At 44.7% G+C, this 10,897-nt stretch overlaps 1 pseudogene; it reads left to right on the plus strand.

Moving 5' to 3' along the window:
• The first annotated feature begins 10,008 nt into the window (after positions 1-10,008).
• LOC142443710 (COP9 signalosome complex subunit 5 pseudogene) lies at positions 10,009-10,683 on the plus strand (annotated as a pseudogene).
• Positions 10,684-10,897: the final 214 nt, after the last annotated feature.

A 10,897-nucleotide genomic window follows, 5' to 3' on the forward strand; every position in this document is an offset into this window, starting at 1 on the left:
CGAGAGATGATGTCCCCGGCGGTGGAGGGAGTGTTCCGGAGAGGACGAAGGGGGAACAGAGTAGGACGTGAAGCCAGAGGGGAACTGGAGGCAGAGGCTGTGCAGATCTTGTAGGGCCTCGTGGATTCCAGCCAGAACTCTGCATTTATTCTGAATGCGATTTGAATCTGGTGGAGGGGTTTTATTAGATCAGCAGTTCTCAACCTGTGGGTCCCGACCCCTTTGGGGGGTCGAACGACCCTTTCACAAGGGTCACCTAAGACCATCGGAAAACACTTATTTCCGATGGTCTTAGGAACCGAGACACGACTTGTCTATTCGTCTCCAGGCAGGTCTGCCCCCATGCAGATACGCCCACATATGAGTACCCGGTGTGAAGACTGTTACCCGTGCTACACCATGCTTCAAGACAACATTTCATTTATTTGTCATTAGAAATCAATATTTCACAATATATAATTACATATTGTTTTCATGATTCATCACTATGCTTTCAGTATATTTCATTTGTAACAATGAAAATACATACTGCATAGCAGATATTTACACTGTGATTCATAACAGTAGCAAAATGACAGTTATGAAGTAGCAACGAAAATAATTTTATGGTTGGGGGGCATTCACCACAACATGAGGAACTGTATGAAAGGGTCTCGGCGTTAGGAAGATTGAGAACCACTGCATTAGATGAATGACAATGTCATTCTGACTTCTGGTTTTCTAATTGGAGGGGCAACGATCAGGAACCCTGGTGCTGCAGTGTGTTACACACTCCGCCGAAAGGTCAGCAGTTCTAAACCTCTAGGCGTTCCATGAGAGAAAGATGAGGGTTTCTACTCCCACAAAGAGGTACAGACTCAGCAATGCACAGGGGAAGTTCTACTTTGTCCTACAGGGTCACCGTGAGTTGGACTGGGCTCAATGGCACTGCGTGTAAAAGCATGGCGACAGGTTACAATAATCTAAGCAGGGGGTGCTGGTGTTTTGGACCGAGGACTCACTGAATTCCAGACAATTTGAAGGACGCACTGATGAGATTTGGTCCTGGCTAGAATGGAAGAGAAAGAGACACAGGTGAATCAAGGTCTGTGGTCTGAGAAGTCGGAGGAATGTTGTTACGGGGAAGGGGAAGGATTGTGGCTGTGGAATCATTAAATCTGAGATTTATTCTCCTAGTGGAGGTGTTGAATTAAAACTCAAGCACTGCCACCGAGTCAAGTCTGACTCATAGGGACCCATAGGGCAGGGTAGACTGCTCCCGTAACTTCCAACACGGGAGGAGATAGCCTCGTCTTCCTCATGAGGAGCACCTGGTGGTTTCGAATTGCTGACCTTACCGACAGTCAGCAGCCCAGCACATACCCCTGATGCCACCAGGGCCCCGAGAGGTTGACTAGACCACTGGATAGGTGAGTCTGGAGAGACTCAAAGGAGAGATGGAGGTAAGAGGGAAATTGGGGCACCAACAGAACACAACAAGACTTAGCACGATGGGAGGGGTCACTGGGCAATGCGAATGTCTGAGCACTAGATTGCTACCTATAAGGTTGGCAGTTCAAATCCAGCTAAGGGCACCTCAGAATTCAGGCCTGGCCTTCGGCTTCTAAAATGTCACAGCCTTACGTAGCCTATGGAGCCATTCTGTTCTGTATACATGGGATCCCAGTGAGTCCGAATCAGTTTGATGGCAAATAACGACATGAAAGATTGTGGCGGTCGAGAGGCAACGCTGCCCAGGGGCTGATCCCTGAGGTTGGGGTTCTGAGAAGAAACCCACTGACGTGACAAGGGTTTCCAGTGAGAAGGGCGGAGGGCCAAGAGAGAGGGACATAGGAGGAAGCTGTTCCCAAGCAAGTGTCCAGCTGGGTCAGAGGCTGGTGGTAGCTCATAGAGGAAGGGGCCTTTCCGGATGAGCCTTTGCATTTGGAGTCTCACAGTCACTGGTGAATGTCCCAGAAGCACATGTGTTTGAGGGGAATTGTGCCACGATCGCTTCATGGGATCATTTCCAAAGAGAATGAAAAAAGGACAATTATAGGAAGTTACACCCGACCAGGTGGCATTCACGGTTACAACTTGGGCTGCTAACTAAAAGGTCAGTGGTTTGAAACCAGCGGATGTTCATCTATAGATGGGTATTTCTACTCCTGTGAAGAGTTACAATCTGGGAAACCCACAGGGGCAGGTCTGCCCTGCCCTACAGGGCCACCATGAGTCAGCATGGAGCCAATGGCAGTGAGTTTGAGATTTTGAGTTTTGACTATTTTGACAGTTCTTTCAAGAAACTTTATTATCAAGAGGAGAGAAAAAATGAACAAAAAAGTCAGTTGCTGGAGGGAAAACTGCACGATCTCTAATGTGATCCAATGACATACTTCTCTCTCCAAGAAGGCAGCTTCAAAGGACCCAGGCATCTCTCCTAGGACACTCCTGGCCAGCTGGCCAAGGACCCACAGACCAGCAGCACGGAGGACTCCTTGCATGACAATGGATCTCAGCAAGCCCTTGCTTGCTTTGCAGCTTACTTAAACTGCCTCTCCAATACATAGGACAGAGCAGTCCCCAAATACCTTGTTTGCTCTTCAAAATCCAGAGACCCACTAAGCACTGTCTCTTTCTCAGCAGTTAGCAGGAGGTGTGGTAACCTGCTCTTTCCCTTACTGGAGCTGTCCTGGAAAGTCTTAGCCTTAGACCACTGGACCCTGTGATGGATTGAATTGGGCCCTCTGCCGCCCTGGTGTTGTAACTCATGGATGTGATCCCATTTTGGAATAGGATTTCCTTTGGTAAATTAGCAAGGCAATAGAAGGGTAGGGTGGGTCTTTTTGAGATATGGATAGAGCAGATTAGGCCCCCAATCCAGAAAGACAACCGGAGGAAAGCTAGGTGCCAAGTGGAGCTCCCCGAGGACCACCAAGGAGAATGCTGCAGAAGCGGAGACAAGAACTTGCCCACAAGCTGACACCCAGCTCTGGATGGCCAACCTCCTAAACTAAGCAAATACCGCTTGTGGTATTTCTGTTACAGCTTCAGTACGAAGCTAGGACTCAGACTTATTGCCATCAGGTTGATTTGGGCTCAGAGTGACCCTATACAGGGTTTCTGAGGAGCCCTGGAGGCACTGGGGGTAATGAGTTGGGTTGTGATCCAAAAGGTTAGCAGTTTGAAACCACCAGCTGCTCTGAGGGAGAAAGATGGGATTTTCTATTCCCGTAAAGAGTTAACAGTCTCAAAAACTCACAGGGCAGCTCTTCCCTGTCCTATAGGGCCCCTGTGAGTCAGCATCTACTCGATAGCAGTGATTTTTTGAGTTTATAGGGTTTCTGAGGCCGTAAATCTTAAAGGAAGCAGGCAGTCTCATCTATCTCCTGTGGAGCAACTGGTGGATTTGAACTCCCAACCTTGGTGTTAGCAGTGCAACGCTTACTTGACAGCACTGCCAGGGCTCCAAGACAACCGAGAAAGACTCCTAAGAACTCCAGGCAGAACCTTTTCTCACAGGACTGGGACTTGAGCTCCGAGAAGGGCTGGCTGTCCCAACAACCATGGACATAGTAAATAGCAACTTTCTGCACGACGGTTCCATTCTTTTTCTAGCTACACAAGCAGTGTCATATGACGCCCCATGTCACTCTTTGGAACACCATAATAGGTTCGCTATCACAATGAAGCTGTGGATTAACCCTGTCATGGCCTATGGATAAGACGTGTCCGTCTACATTTCCTGGCGTTTCATGGGAAGCAGCTATAGTGCTTTTAGTGAGTGTGGCTCTCTGGTGGGCACTCACACAACTGCAGGGATTGAAGCAACAGGTGTCACCTCTCCAACCCTAGCACCAGAGACTCCTCACATATGTCTCTCACGAATTGTATCAAAAGCCGTATGACCTCAAGAACAATTTTTTTTCATTTTATTCACAACACTCTCCATTATTGAAAAACACATGGCTTCAATGGAATTCAAAGCAGAAAGAAGTTCGGTCTCAAAAGGGCGAAGGCACTCTGGTTGCAATGCTAGTCTTGCTGCCTGGTTGGGGTCTGCTTTGCATCTGGTTAAGTGCCCATATCTGGCCTTTGTTCTCCTGGGATCCTCTCCTTCCGATGACATAGGGAACCCACCTAATCTCATCCCGGCCCACAAGCCAGAGTGCCACAAAGCTTCTCAAAGATGCTATCCTTCATGGGGGTTTTCCTGACTGTCTCTGAAAAGAATGTCCTCTGACCCTTCCAGAAAGCAGAGTTCTCACACAATTTCACTCTTGCATTCCCATCTCCCTGAGCATCTGTGTTTCGAGGCCGTTTCAGCCTCGCTCCCTCATTTACTGTCAGCTAGCATCATGTTCATCTCACATACTTTGGACATCTTGTCAAGAGAGACCACTCCCCGGAGAAGGACACCCTGCTTGGCAAAAGAGAGAGGAAGTGAAATAGAGGAAGATCAAGGAGGAGATGCGTGGACGCAATGGCTACAATAATGGGCTCAAGCATTAAAAGGATTGTGAAGATGGTGTAGGGCGGGGCAGGGCTTCATTCCATTATTCACAGACTCCCCATGAGGTGCAACCAACTCGATGGCTCCTAACACCACCACCATCATGTCCAGCCATCAGGGAGAGTCCGTCAGGAACACTGGTACCAGCTCTACGAGGATCTCCTCACTCTCCTTGGACCTTGCTCCCCTCCTCCTACTCTGTGTGTCATGGCCATCACCAGTCTCACGTGTGTCCCCTGGTTCACTGTGGTTATGCACAGTCTTGCGCCATCCTCACAATTGTCTGATGCCTGAGCCCCTTGAAGTGACCACTCTGTCAGTCCATCAGGTTGAGGGCCTTTTTCTTAGTCTTCGTCTTTCCACTTTATCAAACATGATGTGCATCTCCAGGGACTGGTCTCTCCTGACAATTTGTATAAAATACATAAGAAGAAGTCTTGCCATCCTTGCCTCTAAGGAGCAGTCTGGCCTCACTTCTTCCAATGCAGATAGGTTTGTCCTTATATCAGTCCATGCACTTTCAATGTTGTTTTCCAGCACCACAATTCAAATGCTTGGATTCTTCTTTGGTTTTCCTTATTCAATGTCCAACTCTCACATGCACACGAGGCAATGGAGAATACCATGGCTTGGGTCATGCGCACCTTAGTCTTCAAAGTAACATCTCTGCTCTTCAACACTCGAAAGAGTTCTTGTGCAGCAGATTTATCTCATGCAACACGTCTTTGACTGCTGCTTCCATGAGCACTGATTGTGGGTGCAAGTAAGACAAAATCTTGACAATTTCACCCTTTTTTTCATTTATCAGGATGTCACCTATTGGTCCAGTTGTATGGATTTTGGGCTTCCTTACTTTGAGCTGTAATCAATCCTGAAGGCTTGTGGAAGTTACATAATCTCACGTCAACTTGTCAAGGGGTGGAGTCTAGCCTGTCAATCAGGTTGCAGCTTGATGGCCTCATGTGGAGGCATGAAGGACAGAAATAGCAACCTGGAGACCAGATACTCTCTCTGAAAGACCTATCTGTTGGCAAGCTACATGGAGCTATGCTGATGGCAGCCAGAGCCCTGGAGCTGGAGAAGCCATGTGGAGACTCACGCCAGCACTAAGATGCTTCCACAACCACTGGATCCACAATACTCTCACCCACCTGCCTGTGATCTTCCTGCACTTTGCATTATTGCATGACTGAGTGAATCTAAAGAGGAATTTATGGACTAGTATCAACATATGGGGTAATATCGGACTTAGGGACTTGATCTGGACTGGGCTGGGATTTTTTTTAATGTACAATTGCTCTTTGATATAAAGTTCTTTCTTACACATATATGAGTGTCCACGAATTTGTTTCTCTAGTCAACCCAGACTATCACAAGGCTGCAATCCTTGATTTTTATCAGCAAGGGCTTCAAGTCCTCCTCACTTTCAGTAAGCAAGGTTGTATCATCTGCACGTCACAGGTTGTTAATAAGCCTTCCTCCAATCCAGATGCCCCATTCTTCTTCATAGGATGCAGCTTCTCTGATGATTTGCTCAGCATACAGATTGAACAAGCATGGTGAGTGGATTCAACCCTGACGCCCACCTTTCCTGATTTTAAATCATCTAATATGCCATTGTTCAGTTAACACAACTGCCCCTTGATCCGTGTACAAGTTCCAAATGAGCACAAGGAAGTGTTCTGGGATTTCTATTCTTCTCAAGGTCTTCCACAGTTTACTCTGGTCCACACAGTTGAGTGCCTTTGCATAATCAATGAAACACAAGTACACATCTTTCTGGTATGCTGACCCACATTAACCAAGTTCCCAAGCTCTTCATGAGGATACCATGCTTCCTTCTGGATAGGGACCGTGTTTCTCTACTTGGACTATATTGAAAGCTAATCTCAGTTCTAGTTTGGAAGCAGTGATGGAGGCAGGGGTAGATCTATAGGAGAGCAATATCATTTTGGAAGGCATCCACCTCAGGTATGGCTTTTTCAGGTTCTCTAAGCAGGGAGGCTACTTGCCTCTTGTTAGTAAGAGGAGATGCTTCTTCTAGTCCAGAAGGTTCAGGGGGTTTTGAGAGTTAAAATTTCTCAGTCACGAGTTGACTTACCATCAGCTATAGTATCTTGGTGACCATCTGATTAGTGAGTGATGTGGGTCCTGATCCTATCTTAGATGTCTGTTCTTAAGGGGTCACTCTGGGTATCAAGTATCTTAATTTGTTTTTTCAATAAGCAGATTGTTATGGATTGAATTGCATCTCCTGGGGCAAGAAGATATGTTGAAATTCTAAGTGCTAGTACTTGTGAGTGTGATCTCTTTTGGGAAATAAGGCCTTTTAAGATGTTATTAGTTAACATAGGCCTGAATTTAGAATGGGCCTGAATCCAATCAGAGTAGAGTCTTTATAAGAGCAGAAAAGAGACATGGAGGAATGGACAGAGGAAGAACAGGCCAGTGACAATAGATCTACAACCAAACGACACCTACCAGAAGCTGGAAGAGTCAAGGAAGGATCTTCCTCTACAGCAGGAGTGGGGAACTTTCTGCCAAGGATCATTTGGATATTTATAACATTATTTATGGGCCCTACAAAATTATCAACTTTAAAAAATGTCTTGGTTGCTGTATTTGGTCAAACATTTAATTAACTCACCCCTAATGTGAGGGCTGGAACGGCTTCTCTTTGGTGAGGTATGAGACGTGAGCTGGTATTGATGACTTCCCTGACTTTATAGGGCCCAAGGCTGGCCATTCCCCTCTTCTGCCCTAGAGACTGAAGAGGGTGCATAGGCTAGTCGGCATGATCCTTTGGCTTCCAACCTGCAGAATTGTGAAGCAATACATTTCTTCTAATAAACCACCCAGTGTGTGGCACTTTGTTCCAGCAACTCTAGGATCCTCTTACAGGCTCTAATGTAGGTAAGGAGGGAAGTGAGGAGATGGGGTTGGTAAGGAGCAATGAAGAGGTCGGCGAGTCAGTGGATTAGGGATAAGGAATTGTTGGAGTTGAGGTGCTGTAGGGGAGGAGCTGAAATGACTGACAGAAAGTGAGGTGCTTGTGCATGAGATCATAGTAATGGCAGTAGGAGAGCATGGCTATGGGAGTAGGTGGTTCAAGACAAGTGGAAGGAATATAGTTGAGGAGAAGAAGTCCAGAATTGCAGCCATCAGTATGGATTACAACTTAATGTTAGAAACCCAGAGCTCCACAACTGGACTAATAGAAGAAGGAAACAAACAAACAAACAAAGTAAAATGTTTTGCGAATGATGGCAACAAGTGTACAAATAAATGTGCTTGACACAATGGATGGATGGATGAATTGTGATAAGAGTTTTATGAGCCCCAATAAAATGATTTAAAATAGGGGAAAAAGGTCAATAAATAAATAAAAGAAGAAAGATTGAAGTTGTCAAGGATTTTAGTTGCTTAGATTGATGCTTGTGGACACAATCGATGCTCATAGACACAGCAATCAAGAGACTAAGTCACAAATTACATTGGGCAAACCTACCTCACGAGACCTCTTGAGAGTGTTGACAAGCAAGGATATTTATTACTTGGAGGACAAAGATGTGCCTGACCCAAGCCATGGCATTTTCAATCGCCCCCTATGCCTGTGGAAGGTTGACATTGACTAAGGAAGATCAAGAAAGGCTCTATGAGCCTGAAATATGGCGCCGGCCAAAGACATTGCAAGTACCATGGACAACCGAAAAGAACAAACAAATCTATTTTGGAAGAAGTGCAGCCAGAATGCTCCTTAGAGGAAAGGACGGAGAGACTTTTACTCATGTACTTTGGGCCTGTTGTCAGGAGAGATCAGACTCTGGAGAAGGACGTCATGCCTGGTAAAGTAGAGGGGCAACGGGAAAAATGAAAGCCCTTGAGAGACTGGAGATTGTATCTCCTTGTGGTGTTGTGTCTTGGATTTAAAAAGCAAGATGCTCATTGTCCTCAATGGTTTTCAATGACTGATCTTTTGGAAGTGGACAATTTGAATAAAGACAATCAACTTGGTAACCTTGGCTCAAAACCACATGTAATGAGATTATAAAAATAAGACATTTCCAACAGTCTAAAATGATTTTAGTATATATATATTTCTAGCAGGAACTGTCTTAGGGAACTATCCTTATTCTAATATTACATCCTTTCTATTTTGGGTAGTAAAATATCCCTTGCTTTTGAAAATGATGAGAGTGATAGCTGTTTTATTTTCTATTTTTATGTGACAATATAAAAACGTTGGGCGCCCTATATCCATTCTTCCATTTAAATGTAAGGAGGAGATCTGCAGGAGATCTACTCCATAACAAAGTACAGTCTCCGATACCCATAGGGTAGTTCTATCCTGTCCTACAAGGTCACTATGAGATGGAATCGACCCGATGGCCATGAGTTTAGAGTTGAGATTAGAAATCTGTAGGCAGATAGAGAGTTGAGGCAGACTATCCCTCAAGAACATGTTGTGTTGTTAGGTGCCCTGTGAGTTAGTTCTGACTCATAGCGACCCTACATACAACAGAACAAAACACAGCTCGGTCCGGTGCCAACCTCATAATGTTCCTATGCTTGGGACCATCGAAGCAGACAACGTGTCAGTCCATCTTGTTGGCGGTCTTCCCCCTTTTCACTGGCCTGCTATATTAATAGATTGGAAAAGGGAGAACCATATGATCATTTCAAGAAGCATAGAAAGGGAATCTGACAAAATAACTCACTATTCTTTTCCCTAATCTCTGAAGATGCAAACAAATAAGTCCTCTCACACGCAACAGAGAGAAAAACTCAACATCCAGATGAAAGCAAACAAAAACCGAGAGACCTTCCTAAACCCAATACAGGCCAGCTACCAAAAATCCACAGCTAACATACTTAATAGTGAAAGATTGACTGGTCGTTCCTGATACCAAGAACAAGTCACAAATGTCTGCTTTCTTGTATTCAACTTTATACGGGAGAATCTAGCAACTGCAGTATGGAGAGAACACAAAAGAAGGGGAAAGTCAAAAGCATTCAGATCAGAAAAACCCGGAGTCCCAATCATTATTCCCACCCAGCATTATTAACGATGTAGCTATCTGATGGAATCCTCAAAAAGAGAGAGGAGAGAGAGAGAGAGAGAGAGAGAGAGAGAGAGAGAGAGAGAGAGATAAATGACCAGAATAAGTGAGTTAAGCAAGGCTGTGTGACACAAGATTAATATACAAAAATCAATTGCATACTTATATATACTAGAAATTAGAATAAAAAAACAAAATATCATTTACAAAAGCATTAAAATGATGATATACCTAAGCATACAGTTGGCAAAAGATATCAAGAACCTATGTGTTGAAAACTATAAAACATTGCAAAGAAAATGTAAGGAAGACCAAAAGAAATGGAGCTACATGCAGCTTCCTGGAGTAGAAGGCTCAGTCTTGTGCAGATGCATAATTTCTCCAAATTGATCTATAGAGTCAATGTAATTCCAACGAAAGTCCCAGCAGATTTTTGTGACAAAGCTAATTTCACGCAGATGCTCAATCAGCAGTTCCAGGAACCTTTCGTCGCAGTCGTAATTGATCCAACAAGAACAATATCTGCAGGGAAAGTGAACCTCGGCGCCTTCAGGACCTACCCAAAGGGTTACAAACCACCTGATGAAGGGCCTTCGGAATACCAGACTATCCCGCTCAATAAAATAGAAGATTTTGGCGTACACTGCAAGCAATATTACGCCTTGGAAGTTTCCTATTTCAAATCCTCTTTGGATCGCAAATTGCTTGAACTCTTATGGAATAAATACTGGGTGAATACACTGAGTTCTTCTAGCTTGCTTACTAATGCAGACTATACCACTGGCCAGGTCTTTGATTTGTCTGAAAAGTTGGAGCAATCGGAGGCCCAGCTAGGACGAGGGAGTTTCATGATGGGGTTGGAGACGCATGACCGGAAGTCAGAGGACAAACTTGCCAAAGCTACGAGGGACAGTTGTAAGACGACCATAGAAGCTATCCACGGACTGATGTCTCAGGTTATTAAGGATAAGCTGTTCAATCAAATCAACATTTCTTGAACCACCACTGCGTAATCCTCTTGCCTGGAAACCAGCAGGAGAAAATTAATCGAGCAAAATTTTAAAACCAGTTACCAAAAATCTAATTAGGAGTATAAGGTGCTCTGAAGTGTTGTGAATATTAGTAACCTGTAATAAAGTGCTTTAAAATGGGGGAAAAAAAGCGAATTTCAACAAGCTGATTCTAAAATTTATATAGAAAGGCAAAGGAACTAGAATATTTAAGACACCATTTAAAAATTATATTTCAAGGACCTGATTTCAAGGTTTACTCTAAAGAAGCGGTTCTCACCCTGGGTAGGTCTTGACCCTTTGGGGGTCGAACGACCCTTTCACAGGGGTTGCCC

This window comes from Tenrec ecaudatus, chromosome 3 (assembly GCF_050624435.1).
Source record: "Tenrec ecaudatus isolate mTenEca1 chromosome 3, mTenEca1.hap1, whole genome shotgun sequence".
NCBI classification, from domain to species: domain Eukaryota; kingdom Metazoa; phylum Chordata; class Mammalia; order Afrosoricida; family Tenrecidae; genus Tenrec; species Tenrec ecaudatus.